Here is a 16,911-nt window from a genome sequence, read left to right as displayed (position 1 = left end):
GTTACAATACACCCACACCAACCTTTGAATTGCATCTAAATAGAGGACATTACACCTACACCACACAGTCAGAGTGTGGGTGAAAAAATGAAGGTTTCTTATGTTCTTGCCTGGAATCGTGAACACAGCAACAGAACATGTCAGTAACGACGTGAGTACATAGAACATCTGATTATTGCAACTCAAAACACACATGAATGTCCGCAAACACGAGCTGCAGCTCGGCCTAATGCTGACAATAAAAACCAGAGGAGAATTTCACAACGGCGAGATAGTTAATGGCGACCAAAACCAGGTGCACAACACCACCAGCTCAGCAGCAGGAAATAAGACAGACTCATTTGTGTTTGAAAAGAGGCCTGGCAGTGTCTGTGTGCCAGAGAAGAAGAGGAGGAGGAGGAGGAGCGTCCAACAGACACGTCTGATTAAGCAGTGTGTAAATGGACCTGCTGGCTGGACCAGATGAGAACCAGCAGATGGTTTTCCACCGAGTGGTCGTATGTGCGGGCTGTGCTGTGGCCCCTCAAACACCTCCTCAACTGGCAACACAGCGTGGCCCCCTGCCCCATTCTCATTGCCTCCACTAACACCATTAGCATGTAAATGACAGCTGAGCCCCTTCATCTGTGGGTGCTGATAGGCTGCACCAGACCTCCAGCTTCTCGGTGCATTAATATTATTTTCTTCATTGTTATGGGATTATGTGGGGGTGGGTGCTGGTTGAGGAGAGGTCAGGTTGGCTTGATTCTTGGTATGAATATCAAAGGTTGTGTTGTGGAGATTTACACTGCTTATACTGGATAAAGAGGCAACACTGAAGGAGAAGCTGCTCCCTCGAGGAGAAAAATTCTGGGTTGTGAAGGCAGTTTCTGCAGCAGAATGCCAACCAGGAGAGACACTGTGACGTTTATTATCAGGAAAAATGAGAGATGGCAATATTTTATGGAGCTGGGAGACAAACAGTTAACATAGAGACATGTGAGTTTCTACACAGCTCCCTTTTGCTTTGTTATTTTGTTTTTTCTCACTTCCTCAAGGTCATGTATACAATTAGACATTGTTTGTACTGAATCTACAAAAAAAATTAAGTTAATCTGTTTAAAAGGTGAAAAGCTCATATGCTCATGTGCACACGGAGAGAATGCTCCCATGAAGTCCTTCTCTGCTTGAAGTAATCGCTAACTTTTTTGTTGTTGTTCTGTTAAATCTTGTTGAATATGTACCTAAACAGAAATGTAAAGATGAAGAAGAGTAGTGGATGTGCATCACTCAGATTGTAGCTGATGGATAATTCTAGTGCCAACCAATCCCCAGCCACTAATGCATGCGCAACTATGAACTTTCTTTTTAAGTTAAGCGAACCAGCTGGTTGCTGTAGATTCATGTTCACCATGCAGGTATGAGAGTGGGATCAGTCCTTTCAGCTCAGTCTTGGCAAGAAAACAAAAAAACAGATTTCCCAAAATATAAAAACTATTTCTTTAAGGAGTTGTAATAAACAATGAGCCTACATTAAGTCTTGCTTTGAGGGTGCATAAATCCACATGCACTGCATGTAAATGACAAATCAATATGCACTACCATGGTGCAGCCAATCCCATTGACTTTCTGATATAATCAGTACAGTGACTGCAAATACTGACAAATTGTTCCCTCTTTTGTTTTATACAAACATCGGGTACATATTGCAGAAGAGTCAATAAGTAGATGAATGCTGTGAACATACGTCAATCTATTTTCTATTCATATATCTTCACCTGCAATCAACATCTGCAACACTTATTCTGCGTTCCGCTATTGTTGATTCCTCCGTCTTTGACGCTGCTAGTTTGTTTTTATTTGCCACTCCATGTCCTGGCTCTGTTTTTCGATTTTCACTTCTCATTTTTGCACAGCACACTGAGCCTTTTGAGCACAATTACAATAAATTCAATTAATTGCTGACTGTTAGGCTGGCATTTTTAGCCAGAGGCTGCAATGCTCTCTTAACCAAAATAACAGGCATGGGGCTGCTGAGGCATATCCAAATACAAATAACAGGCACACAGAAAAGCTTAATGAATATGAATATCACATCCTGCACCAACCCACCCCGTCCAAAACAAACACTCACAAACACATGAAGTATTTAGAGCTAGAGAGTAGGCACGTTCTATTACCTTCACTACATTTATATAAGAGCCAAAATGTGAATTAAACATCTCAAATCTTGATTCATCTTCCTTTGATCAAGCTCCTCCTTTACTCTCTCAGTCTGACTGCTGCAGGAGTCCAACCGATGCCCTCCGACTGTGTCCACCCTGCTGCCTGCATGTGCAATACTCCCTGCATTTAATCATCAGGTTTGCACAAGTTAGACAATAAACAAACCTTTAATTTATCCAATTTACAGAGCGCAAAATGTCGAAATTCCTTCCTTGAAATTAAGATTCTCTCCTACTTTATTGTATGTCCAAATAACCCTGAAATAACTGGTTTGGATGTACCCTCAAGCCATTTATTGTCATCCTGGTCAGAGTGTTTCTGCAGACACTCTGTGCTTTATGAAGCTGCAGGTATTGCTGTAAAGTTACAGGGTAAACTAAAGTATGTCTCACCTTAGAGAGCCCTCACTGCATTGTCATTGATGTCTGCAACTTTCAAGGTAGTTTCTTCAGCACTGTGCACATATAGATGTATAAAACAACTCTTCTTTGCAATAACCACAGAGAACTATGAAGGGAAACTGAGGGTCAATGGGTTTAGGTAGCTGTTAGATACACTACCATAAGCATTGCTCAGTGAGTGTCCTTCACTGCTCTGAGCTTTCCATGGCTGCACTGAATTATTTAAGAGACAGCAGTCATCTCTGAGGAAACCCAACAGACTCTCCTCTGTGTCCCACGTGCCAAAGAAGAGGCAGACGGGTAGCTGGGGCACTGCTGCCGGAAATAACATGGCAGAGAAAATTGGCAGCAGTGGTTTTAGCACCCGGCTGGTATCTGGTTCAGAGACTCCTGCTGCAAACAGAGCCGGTGATAGCCACCAAGTAGAGTCAAGGTTTCCAAGCAGATGTGCTGATGCCAGGCAGGAACAAAGGCCTCTTCTCTCAGATGGTGCAGGATCACGGTGAAGAGGACGGCTGTGTATCTAAAGAGCATTTCAGAGTGGTGGGCACAGCCAGGTCCAAACAAAAGAGGCTCAGCACTCATCTCAACCTCTGCTGCCTTTTGGCTCGCTGCCAGCACCCCCGCTCCCACACGCCTCTCTCCTGTGGAAAGTGACAGTCCATCTTTCCTCATTGTCAGGCATGACCAATCAAGCCCGAGCAGAGTGATGGATGTTCTCTGAGTCCTCTCACTCCTGCTCCCAGCACCTCGCCAGTTCAATCTTTTGTGATCCACCTATCCCTCGGCAGATCCATGTGTGCAGAACGCTGCACTCCTGTTTTTTTTTTTTCTGCACCTACCTGAGGAAATACCACAGCACATATATTTACACTTTAAACACACACAAACAGGCACATTGCAAAGTTATGCTTCTGCAGAATGTTCAATACATTCAGATCATTTCTGTACTTGAAACAGTAGCTCCTACCTCCAGTGCAAAAAGGTCTAGAGAGGAAGCTCTTGATTCCGCTTTTTTATTAGCCTCCAGCCAAAACCCTCCTGGGTACAAAAACTGCACGCTACTCTGTATTTATCAGCACGTCTGACTCTGTTTCACGGTTTGTCAAAGTTAAAAAACTTCCACCTTCAGAGGTGTGTCTGGCGTTGCATGCACCGCTGTGTCTGTGACAAAGGCAGACAAGCACGCAAATCACTTGAATTAATATGCTGTAATTAGATTTGAATTCAAAATGACGGGACACAAAGTTTTACTCACAAAAACACCTCCACGTGCACGCACACACAATGACACAAAGTGTTAGCAGCGTGTCCTTTCAAACTGACAAAACGCCAAGTCAGGAGATGTCTGGTGACCGTCTGGGGCCTGCTGTCATCCTTCTCACTCCAGATAATCATCGGCCATCATCTCCCTCATGGTTTGGATCCATTCTGTCAAACCGCCCGTCTGTATTTCCCCCACGCTCAGCGTTTCAGGCTCCAGTCTTGCAAAAGCTGCTGTGAAGCAATAACATTCAGGAGCAGATATTGACTCAGAATTGCCTTTAGCTGAAAAAAGGCACCCTGAATGAAGACTAAACTGCAGAGAGGGAATGCAGAGAGTGTTTCCTCTTCCCTCTCTGCTTCCTCGCATGGCCCACGACACAGCTGCACTGAGAAAGAAACCTGTCAGACAAGAAAAAACACCTTCTTCCTGTTTATATGTCTGTAATCAGTCTCCTTTAATTAAGACCACAGTATTATGTAAATTCTCGAATTAAGGCCTGCAGATTTGCTCCAAGTGATATGTTTTTATGCTCACAAATCTCATCATATCTCCCGGGGATGGCTGTGAGGCTATTGTTTCTCCTAACATGTCAGGCTCATTTTGTTTTGTGGATGACACCATGGATTGCCTCTGCTCATTGTGGAGAACAGACCCATGGGACCATTGTTAGCGGCTGTCTCATTTTATCTCTGACATCATTAAAGGCAGGCTGGAGCTGCAAACGCACAAGTAAATAAAAACAACCAGGACTGGCAAGTCATACAGAGGTGTTAAATGTGTAACACCTGGATCACCTCACACATAGGAGAAACGGGCTCTGAATGCATCATATTTCTAGTGTAGAAGAAGAAAAAGAGGAAAATAAGAAGCAGCTTTATTTTATTTGACAAGCAAGGCATCAAATTCAGAGGCTAATTAAGGGAGTTATGAGATAAATCATATGCCACAATGTCTAAAAACATCATTATAAAACAAAGAAGTCCATATAGTGCGGTGTACAGTAACATGGTGCCCTTCCTTTTTAATCAAAAGACAATGCAGGAGACTCCGAGAGGAACATTTCAGCCTCACAGCAGGACTTCTGTTGTTATTGTCAATAGTTCTGCCTGCATGGGGAAATTTGATGCAAGCATTTCCCCACTTTGTTCCCACACTCCATTAGCCAATTTAATTTCCCATTGTCTTTAGCTGGATGTCTCTTTGATTTATGCTCCATTATTCTCCACCATGGATCATTACAAATGTTGTAATAAACCTCCCAGCGTCTATCTGGCATGCACTGACTTTCTCGCTCGTGGCTTGTAGAAGTAGGCGTGTTTTTGTGTTGTGCTGCTGACATTTCGGGCAACACCAGGCGCATTGCTTTATAAAAAAAAAACTGATTAGACTCCAGCTGTTTCTTTTCTTGCTTCCCTCTGACACTCGCAACTGTTTGAAAGGCATGCTAATGAAAGAGAAAGAGTCTTTAAATGAGTAGAGGGACTCCTGCATCTTACAGTTCAGCCTCTGTAATCTTGGCATCTGCACTGTTCGGGTATGTCCTTGTACATATACTGTATACATGCATACGTTATCTTGTAATTCCTTACTTTTGTCTGGTAACATTGTATTAAAATTGCTGAGATTTGCGACCACATCAGCGACGTTTGATGGGGCAAGAAACACGAGCAGGCAGATGATCAGACAGCTTTAAACAAGCCCACACTTTAGCCAGATTATCAGATTATCTGAACCGCTGTATATGGAAGTAAAACTGAGAGCGAGCACACCCATACTGTTGCTAATAATCCCTCATTGCACGGGAAAACTATGTCAGTAAGTACAGTAGGTCAAGGTTGAACCATGAGGTCAGCCTGTAAGCAGTGACGGATGTTTATAGGCAGTCTGGGTAATAATTTCATTGCTCGTCTTCGTTTCTTCCTCTCCAGCAGCCCTGTCTCCCAGAACCACTGCCTCTCCCGGAAAGGATGAGATCTCAACTTTATGAATTAATCCAGTCCATCCAGATCGACTCCTCAGGAGGGATTAAGTCCTCATGGGAGAAAGATTTACATATTAATTTCACTGAGAAGGAGTGGAATGAGATTCTCAAAAAAAAAGTCCACTCATCTTCTGTTTGTGCTAAACATGGAATTATTCAGCGTTAAATCCTCCATCCAATCTACTGGATAGAAGTCACACTCACTAAAATTCACCCAGAGATAGACCCAGTCTGATCGCTGTCACTGAGGCCCAGCCTTCCTAATTCATGTCCTGTCCATCACTGTTTCAATTTTGGTCTGAAATGTTCTCAAGATCAGATGTATTGAATAATCACAGTTTAAATTTTGAGTCAGAGGACTGTTCACAATCCTCCCTCTTACAGAAACAGTCCCAAATCTTCAGTCCAATTTTGCAGCCTTTCGGTCAGACGCCTTTTAATGTTAAAATGGAAGTGACCTTCAGCCCAACTCACTCCATTTGGATTAAGGATACTCTTCATTGTGCTCTACCCTTCAACATGTTCGATTTACTTTGCAACACATTTTCACTCCCAACTCATCACATACGCACGCTTGGTCAGCTGCATTTGGCGCTGTCATTGTTCAACATGCAGGGCTCTGTGATCGAGTTAGCAATAATGAATGAAAGAAATATGCAACATCTGGTTTTCAAAATAAACCGTGCTGAGAACAATAATAACCATGCGCTTTAACATTTTGAAACAGTCACAGTTTGGTTAAGGTAAGACAGCAAAAACTACTTGGTTAGGTTTATGGTTTGGTATAAAATAAGTGCGTTAGTTCCTTATGTGACATTACTGCACTTAAAAAAGAAATCAACCTTAATTTTTGGTTTCACACAGGACACAAACCCTGGTCTCCTGGGCGAAGGTCTTGTGCTTGACCCATCCAACACCTCCACCCACCTCCGTAGGCAAACTTTTCTTTTTCTTTATTCTACATCATTTGACACATCTGCAGTGAGAAGCGGCTATCTATAGAAGCCTGTTGGACTAACCTGCATGCTGAAAATTGACAATGAACGGCTACTCAGAGCCTTAAAAAGTGACCAAGCCTCAGTGTGTGACGAGCTGTGAGTGGGAACAGATTGAGAAGCTCCTCTTTAAAATGTGATGAAATTTGGCAACCCTTTGTTACTCAGCTGGAAAAAATGTTCCACCTTAATTACCCCTAAGAAAGACCTTCAGTACTTTTGCCAAAGCACTGACAGCATCTGCCTGCATCTAGCTAAAGGGCCACCTGAGCCTCCCTAAATATTCATAATTGTTTAATTTCTTGCTTTCTGCCATTTTTCTTCCCAAATTATTCATGTACATATTCACACTTATTTATATTCACCTAATGCAACTGCATTGATACTATTTTACCACAGAATCTATGCATCTATGCTCCCTCATCATTCACACTATAATGTTTTTTTTTTCTTTTCTTTTCCTTCTTCTTAGACATACTGAATACATTTACTCCTCCGGTGCTGTCACTCAGCAGACGATGGGTCCAATATTTGTTCTGTTCTGTACTTGCTTGTTTGTTCATCAGTGGAAAACAAGAAAAAGATTTGGTTAAAAAAAAAACATGTCTCCTAGGAGTTATGTTCTTACGCTACTTATTCACAACAGCAAATATATTTCTAAGAAATGTAATGCCTCTCAGATAATGAGGAAATTTGTCTGACAAGCTGCAAAATGTTTTGATTTTTCCAATATCCAATTGTAACAATGCAATATATCCATCTAAAGCAAATAAATCATGTTTTAATCATGTGATTTGTTCTCTTCCTGTCTCCTGTTTTCCTCTCAGAACCTAATCAGAATCAGAAGGACATAAATGTAATTTCAGGCAGATAGGGTTGCTTTCAAATAACTTTGTTTACAAATCATATGATTGTCTGACCATATTATTTGCCCTGTCTGACCTCTTTTTCACGAAGTTGACATGTTCCCATTATCAAAATTGATAGAAACAATAACCAGAACAACAAAAACAGGATCAAAGCAGCAATAAATGAAAGAGTTTTTTAATAAATTCATATACAGGTTTCTATCATGGTGTATGATAAAGTACTTAATCAGGCTGAAGGCGGATTTCCTCTGACACAACTTTTGAACTTCAAACATGTTCTCTAAAGTCTGCAAGCATTCATTTAATATTTGGGATCTCAAATTCTTGAAAAAGCAATACTGCTGCGTCTGATGCACCCATATTCCCGGGTTAAACATGCTCGGCACTGTCACAGCTTCAGTTTGCATGCTGTAACGTTCCTAATTCCTCTCTTGGAGAGTCATAAATTGGCATGTCATTACAGCCGAGGTGTCAGGTCAGGAGTGCCTCTCTTGCTATAGGGGATCCAGGTGTAAAGGGCTTCACACAAAGGCAAACTGAGCTGTCCTTGGGCAGAGGAATGACTTTTTTTTTTTTTTTTTTTTGCTGCACCCTGCTTCTTTTTAAGTTGCAGGTGACTAATCTTCCCTTGTCAAACAGACAGGAAGTCTTTTTTTTTTTTTTTTTTGTATTTCAAAACTGACACTTTGAAGGTCCCAGCTCATTCCCTTGACTTTTTTCCTGCAGTGTTCAGATGTTGCTGATTCATTCCGTCTCCTGCAGAGAAAATAACTACAGAACCATGCTTGTACTTTAAAATCAGGGCTCTTCCCTTAAGGAACAGAGTTTCTGAGTCATGGCTTAGTCAAAGTCTTTGAAGGATATCATTAGCTGCTGCTGCTGCAAATGCCAGGTGAAAACTGACATTATGAGAAAAGACAGTGTAAGTAGTTGTACCAATGTTATGTGCTGTGATGAAGCTATGAAGCTGTGCAAATACTAATTAGAGTGTATGATATATGTTGCAAAATAATCACATTACAACCCAGTCATGCACATTTGATGGTTCACCTTTCACTCTTCCACTTTTTTTTCATTCCACACAAGTCACTTGAGATGCGGAAAAGTCATGCACTCGTGTTTACCCCACTAACCTCGTCACCTCACACCTTTCCTTCATTATCTCACCAAACAGTACAAACACAAGGCTGACACTCTGGGGTGAAAGAGGAAGGGGCGCAGGAAAGAACAGAAGAATGTAGATGAATTGGCATCAGAACTAAAGGCACGGAGGAACAGCAGGTCCCCCACGCCCCAGCCCCCTCAGCTGGCTTTGTTCCTGCATCTTCTTTGCAACAATTCAAAAGCAGCTTGCACAAATTAGACCCATGGGAAGAGAGAACAGACCAACGTGCAGCAAGCTACTGTCACTCAGGCAGCCTTCTGCTGAGGAGAGAGAGGAAGGGGACACTGGATACGCAACATGCTCAAGTAGGCGAATTGGCCACGAGGGACCAGATGTTCCTCTACAGTGTAGCTTCTTCTCACTAATATATGCTCTTGGCACTGCAATACAGCATACACAGTATGTATACCCGCATCGCCTTTACTTTGCTTACAACTGTATTGATGTCAAAGCTTGGTGGCTTATCTAATGTGGAGCAGAGGAAGCATTTATGGGTGTAAAATAGTTGCATTATTTTCTGCTTCTTGCTTCCGTGAAAGAAAGTGATGCAGTTGCTCTTAGTGTCACACTATGCACACACAAAATAAACAAATAAACAGCTCACACACTACAGGGCTCCCAATGTCCACTTATTTATTGCACCAAGGTGACGTTTTGAGCACAACCTCTTTTCATCAGACTCAGATTTTCAGCTCAGCACCTGCCTGCGTTTGTTTGGATGTGCATGCATGCTCTCATTTGTATACACTTTGCACACACACCTGGGTGCAGATGGCGGCGAGAGGTGACAAAAAAGAGACAGGAAGAAAGAGAGAAACACAGAGAGAGAAACATGTCTCACCATGGGAGGAACTTGGCAGCTTCCTCAGCTTTTTGTAGATTGCAGGTGTTGTCTTCACGATCGTGATCGAGTTAGGAATGCCACACATCAGTGCGGGCTGGCAGGAAGAGCTGGCAGGTGTTGTCTATGGAGAGACACGCTGGCAAGCACGAGGTGTCATATGTGGAGTGGATTGGAGAAACGGAACAAACCCTTATTCTGTCAAAGCCGGCCTTGTGATATTCATCGTGGTTAGATCTACTGAACTCATGCACCTTAAAATCTGCAGAAAAAGCTGCACAGAGCACCAGAGGACTGTGTGTTTAAGTGTGAGTGTGTACTTTTGTATGTAGCTGTGCAGTGCAGCGGCTCAGCATGGCACTGCTTAAATTGGATTCGCCACACTTATTAGTTACACATTGTATTTTATCCAATAGAGGGAATTAAACATGCTTAATACTTGAGCAATAATGCATTAACATTATGGACCTGAAAGTACATGAATAATCAACATTTAAGAAGAAGTCCTTGAAGGGGACAAGAAGAGATTCAGTAGACAACATTTTTACTAAACAGTTAAGTTCAAACTTTTTATAGCACAGCAGATGTTGGTAGAGATTTTGCATTTGGACAACACAGAAGACGAATTAGACACAGTATTACAAACATACATAGCTCCCATTTAAACAACAATGAACTTATTCTTTTGCTTTTCGGCAGATGCAAGATTCAAAAGATCGCAGATGGAACATGTGTCTTTTCTGTCTTTTCACTGTCATTGTCAAGGATGGCGTACAGTTTGTAACGGCAGCCAATTACAAAGGCTTTTCATCCAGGAGGCAGCATCAAACAGTTGGACTGTCAGCTTTTGTTGCCGGAGGCAGACAGGCAGACCAGCCTGGGGAGAGGCTGATGCACACAGCAGCACTTTCTTCTTCTCCGAATGCCCATCTCGATGTGATAAACAGCCATCAGAGTCATCGGTCAAACTCTGCAGCAATAACGAGCTCTTAGAGGTGAAAGAGGTGAGGGCACGGCGCTAAATAAGACGCAGAAGCTCATTTTCAATCTGCCAAATCAGCTCCATCATCATCAGAGGAAAAAGAGAGCGCATGCTGCGTTAAAACTGGTCATGAGTGCTTGTTGATTCGAGAGGTCCTTCCTTAACCCCACCTGTCTGCTGTATCACCCTGTTGCCACCCGAGGGACGTTCCAGAGCACTGTAGCTGGCCTCCTCTTGGGATCTGACGGATATAACAGATGCAGCATCAGAGCAAGGAAAAAGCCCTCAGCTCACACGCACATACAGTACACAATGCATGCATAGACACAGACAGAGCAGACGTAAAGGCACTGAGGGACAAACGGTTCCTGCCTGGGAGGGGGTATATTTAGAGTCTTGCGTAATGTGCTTTTAACACAACACAGAGTGGATGAATTTTTAATGCCAGGCAAGAGAGAGGGTGGGAGAGAAAAAAAATGAATAAAGTTAAGTATTTAATCTGTGCTGTTGCTTAGGGGAGAGACAGAGATCTGAGGGCAGCCCATAAGCATCAGGCATGGCACACAGGGTAGCCACCGATGAACCAGCTATGGATGAATGGGTCTGCAAGAGAGGGGATGGAAAGCAAGAGGGAGAGAGCAAGTGAAGGAGGCAGAGAGAGAGGAATATTGCGAGATATGTGAGGCAAGAGAGTGAGGAGGAGAGAGGTTGCATGAATGAGCGAGCAGGAATAACTACGAGCCATGTCAAGGCTGTGCTGGGTAACCCGGGGGAAACAAAAGAAGCGCACGGCGCCACAGTTTCTCTGGCAAAGCCCTTACACTCTGATGTGAATGTTTACAATGCAAAGACATGTGCAGACATGTCTACCACACTGCTGGCTGGGGGGAATATCCTTAGCAAATTTGAATATGAGAGACATCAGTAGCTGATAAAACTGCATTTCCTGAGCCATTTTCTTCTCGCATATAAAGCAGTTTCCATTGTAGGAAGAGCTTCAGAGAATGAGGGGAAATCTGCATCGGATATTTCTCAGAAGTGCATCAGAAACATCTGCAGATAGTGGTGGGGGTCACCTTTTCCAGCAGCACATAAAGGCAACAGTATGAGATACTGAAGATGACATTTTAGTGATTGTTAGGCATACACGAAAGGGCAGCAGTAATGTGATGTGCAAATGCAGTTCACTGCACCACTGGGAGAAGGCTTCACATACAGCTTGGAAAATAATTAAAATCAGATTTATTGCTTTGTGGATTTTATGTTCATATTTAGTTGTTTGGGCTCCCAAGTGAGTTTCCGAGCCACAGTTTTGTTCAAAGCAAAAATAATCTTCAGAGAACATAAGCCTAGGGCACACAACCATTTGATCAATCACTAAACTTTAACAGAATGTGACTCACATGTTTAGTCTGTTTTCGAATGCAGAATCATTTTCAGTGTGGAAAATAGTGTTGATATCCACCATCGTCAGCCAGACAGTAGATTTGCTCAAAGTGGGCTTTTCCAGAGTTTTTTTTTTTTTTATTTTCAAGTAAAGGTTGTTATCCTATATTTTTCATATTGCCAAGAAATCTCATGAAAAGACCAAATCTAGGAATGCATTAATCCATTTCCCGTCCTGTGGTTGGCACTTAGCCCGCAGCCCATTTGCTCCCACTGAAAACAGCTCACTAACATACAGTTAATTGAAGGAGTAATTTAACAAAACAGCTAAGTGTTGTATTCTTTAGAAAACATTACTCAAACTGAAATAAATAAGGTATTTGTTGGGGACCATTTTCAGCTACGTATGTATACAGCAGCAGGACAGTATATAATGGGGTTTAATCAGCGGCCAAATATAGGCAGCATGTCACCTCATGAAACAGTGTGGCTCACTGATGTGTCTTTGATAATATCTGAACAATGATGGAGCTCTATCAGACTTTGGGTATACAGACAAAACCTGTAAGCAGGATCAATTGATTGTTGGTTTTGGTGCCTCTGTAGGATTTGTTGATTTTAAGGAAATAAAAATGTAATTAGAATTATTGTTTAAAAGCTGTGGTGGTGGTTTCCTCTTAATATTCTAAATTATTAGTTACTTAATGCCAACAAAATAATCCAGTCTAATCTGTCTCTTCTTGTGAAAATGATAAATCCTACTGTCTAGAACAGCAGCTGGTGCTCATTTAACTTCAGAATATGGACAGAAAACCCCAGATAATGTGCTCAGCTTTTGAGATCAATGGAATAAATTGATGAAATGATTGATGTAATAAAGCCTAGATGTCAAAATACTTCAAAAGTTGTTACTCTGTTGCTCAAGTCAATCAAAAGCAGCCCACTGATGTATCACTGAATTAAATCGTCATACCACAGCCCTGCCTTATTTACTTTAGCTGTTCTTTACCTACAAATACAAGCTTTCAGAAACTTAATAAACTACTCGTGCTAGAAGCTCCAGGGATGGAGCGTGCAATCACACAGTGGTGCAACAACACTTCATCAGGGTTAGGCTACATGACTGGCATACATTAATGACTCACTGACATACAGTATTTCATGCCCTGAAACTTCTACCAGGACAAAAATAGACCAAAATGTGTGTAAGTTAGCAATGGATTTCCCTGCTGCTGGCTTGAAAACAAAAAAAGGGAAATAAAGCATACATGAAACATCTTGAGATGTCTTAGAAACACCTGCCTTTGCAGCTGGCTGGGCAAGTCCCACTGGGAGCTTCATTGCGTAGTGTGTGACTCACTACATGGTTTTCCTCTCAGCCTTGCTGCTTTCTTCACCAGAATAACGCTTGAGAAAGAACAAGATGATAGAAAACATATCACAAAAGCTGTTTAGCCTTTCAGTGTTTGCCTAAAAGCACTATACGACAGTCGCTGTCACTGAAATTCATGTGAAGTAGCTTCTCTGTCTAGTGCTGAACGCAGCCGGACATGACAGATGGGCAATCAGGAACTGGCTATCTTTCTTCTCACATGGCTTTACTGTATGTGGGAATCTTTCGGAGCAGAGGATTGGAAAAACAATCAGGATCAAGCATGAGCAGATGTATGGACTCACTGCTAGGAATCCTGCCCATATGCTCAAACTGCCACAAAGAGGGACAACAACAGTGACATGACAGTGAGTGATAGTCAGATAGCATCACAAAATAACCCGAGTGCAGGCAACAGCAATGAAAAGGGAGAGGTCAAATGAGGTGCCACACATTCAATAGCAGTCATTCAGATGACTCAGACAGCAATAGTTAACCTCTTTTCACCTCTTATTTCACTCTCTGTCAGTAAAGCCAATTTTCTCTCTCAATAACAGCATTTAGCTGCAGCTCCACAACTAAAAATGTCCTTTTCATTTTATTCCCAGTGGAAAATAATGGCTTTCATCTACTGATAATATCTTAGAAAATCACACAGAGGTACTTAGCTTGTTGTCTTGACTAGCTTTTCATTCAATACTTCAATGTATGTCACAATAAACTGATGAGAAATTGCCCTGAAAAATGGCTATTTTAACATCTACAATTCCATGACATCTTTTCTAACTCCATGAAGATCATCTACCACAACCGAAAGCTCCGAAACATCTGCTCAGAAATTTAAAGCACTTGAAAAGCTGGAAACAGAACGTTTTCCTTGATAAATAATTGAAATGATAATCAGAACTGTTGAAGAGTACTACTCTATGTTTATTCACTACTTTAGTTTATTTCTAAAAAAAAAAAACGTTCTGCCATCCCTCTCTTGCTCTCTCTATTCAGCTGAAGAGTGGCAGCGTTATCCTAGAGCATCAAACATGTTTGTGTACACACTCAGGGGGCATCTCTTCATGCTGACTTTGCTGATAGCAGAAATAAATTCAGAGGCCCGTCAGTCAGAGAGGCAGGAGTGATCTTTCTTCCTCCACACTGAGGCTATAAACTGATCCCTGTCACAGGAGGAACAAAGCAGCCTTACCAGACAGTAGGCTACACATGCAGCTGCAGCATACAGGAGCAGGATTATTTTCACAGTGGAGCTTTCTATTGGGGTATTATATTGGCTGTACTCGAAGTTTAAGCACCAGATGTTGGTGTGATGTCCTGTTGGTTTTCGAATAACACAGAAGATAAGAGAGGAGAAAGGGTGTTGCGATATTCATATTAAAAGAAGGAGGGTGTGATATGTGAGAAGATCACATCTTATAACACACTATCAACACATGCAGTACTTGTTTCTTGCCTTACAGCGTATTGGGTGCTATATTTTTCGGTCACGTGATCAAATTGACCTACCACAGAAGAAAAATCAAAGTCAGCCCCAAACACCAGCAGCCCCTAAACTTTGTCGCTCTCTCTCTCACAGATAAGTCGTGACTGACGGAGCCCAGAGGTGCGTGAGGTGTCATCCAGGGCTCATCTGGCTGATGACGGGCCTCGGGGGGGTGAGGTTGGCAGTCACCAGCAGAGCAGACCTCCGGCTTCCAGCTGTGGTTTCTGTTGGGCCGTGGCCAGCTAATGAGGACGTTATCAGATCAGTGTCTTCAGCCTGACACAAGCTTAGCCGACAGCACAACAGATTCGACCTTTTTCCACCTGCTCCTGAAATGAACGGCCAGGAGCTTTGCACAATATGGTCACAGGAGGAAGGAGGTTGTGGATATTGTATATTATTTCCAGGAAGAAAATAACTTTAGAGATGAGTAAGCCCTTCAAAATCAGCCTACCAGCACCTCTGAAGCTCAATAAATGATTTATTGAGCTTCAGATTTGTTGTTTAGTCTCTGCAAATAACAATGATAAGCCTGTTTCCCAAAATGCTCAACAATTCCGATAATACACTGATGTTCAGCAGAAATAATCACGTTCATCATCTTGTGTTAGCATGCTAATATTTGCTGATTAGCACTAAACACAAAGCTGAGACTGATGGGAATTAGTTTTGCTTCCTAAATCCAAAACCAAATGATTAAAATAGAGGTTATTATGTGTCATCCTGAGGTGGACACAAATATCCGTACCTTCTTTAGAGACCATAGCCTGTGATGAAGGCTTTGTCAGATTTGCACATTTATGAACTCTTTCTTTAATTAAAAAGCGCTAATATGACACAAAGGGGGACGTGATTAAAGAAATGCTGCCGTTAGTTTAAAAAATGCTCCCAATCAGCGACAGAGCCTCTCAGGCACTGCCCTCAATACGCCTCCTTGGTGATGGCTAATTGGTGTGTTTGAATATGCACGGCTCCATCACTCTGCTGAATGAAAAACCGTGCAGCAGCAGCAGCAGCAGCAGGGTAAACATCAGCTAGCTGTCACACATCCATCTTCACACAAAGCTGAAGAGTGCTCTGCTGCCCGTAGAAGCCTGTGAACTTCAAGGGGCGCAAACCAAGTGTAAAAACGAGCTGTGATTGCTGTGTATGCACTACTGAACATTTGCGTGACAGCACAAAGTTACAGCAGATGAGAGCTGAGCAAAGGCAGGGAGCCATCTGTTGTACCTTCAGTCCTGAGACGACGGTAAACATCTCAGTGTGATTTACATTATGAGGAATGAAACAGCAGCCTCTTTTTTTTCAGGTTTTCAGAGCAAAAGAAAACCTTTGCAGTAAAATGTTAACATCACCCACCGGCTCTGCAGCCAGAAAAGCATAATTTTCCCACACGGGAGAGACCTGAGAGCAAATTAGCTTTGTTTACTGTTTTTGCACTAATACATCAACATAATTATCACCACTGTGATGGAAGAGAGGTGTCTATAAGCTGAAACCAATTTTAACTTTCAATTGTCACCTCCAAAACAGAGCCATTCTATCATTTTGAAAGCCTTATGTGGGCCATTAGTATGCACAATGAGGTGTACTTCATCTTCACACACAGGGAGCAAATTAACTTCAAGCACTGGCACTGTAGTGTTGTTGTGTAATGGTGGACTATGAGGGTTGATGTTGTTTTTCTGCAGTTGGTTGCACAGTCAGCTGGAGACAGCAGGGCTGTAAGTATCACATAACATCTTATTTATGTATTTATCCATCTATGCAGTCCAGTTTTTGGGCAGAGAGACAACGTACTGTCCTTTATACAGCACATCCGTTTCCAAAATGGCATCTTGGGCAGCCGCATTCACAGCACATCTATAGGCTGGAAATATGTTTTAGCGGAACCTCAGAAGATGACGGCTTAATGTCCTCTGTGACAGCTAATTTGGCTGTGTGGGAGTGAGAGG

The sequence above is a fragment of the Chaetodon auriga genome, chromosome 13 (assembly GCF_051107435.1).
Source record: "Chaetodon auriga isolate fChaAug3 chromosome 13, fChaAug3.hap1, whole genome shotgun sequence".
Taxonomy (NCBI): domain Eukaryota; kingdom Metazoa; phylum Chordata; class Actinopteri; order Chaetodontiformes; family Chaetodontidae; genus Chaetodon; species Chaetodon auriga.
Note: the sequence above shows the minus strand (reverse complement) of the source record.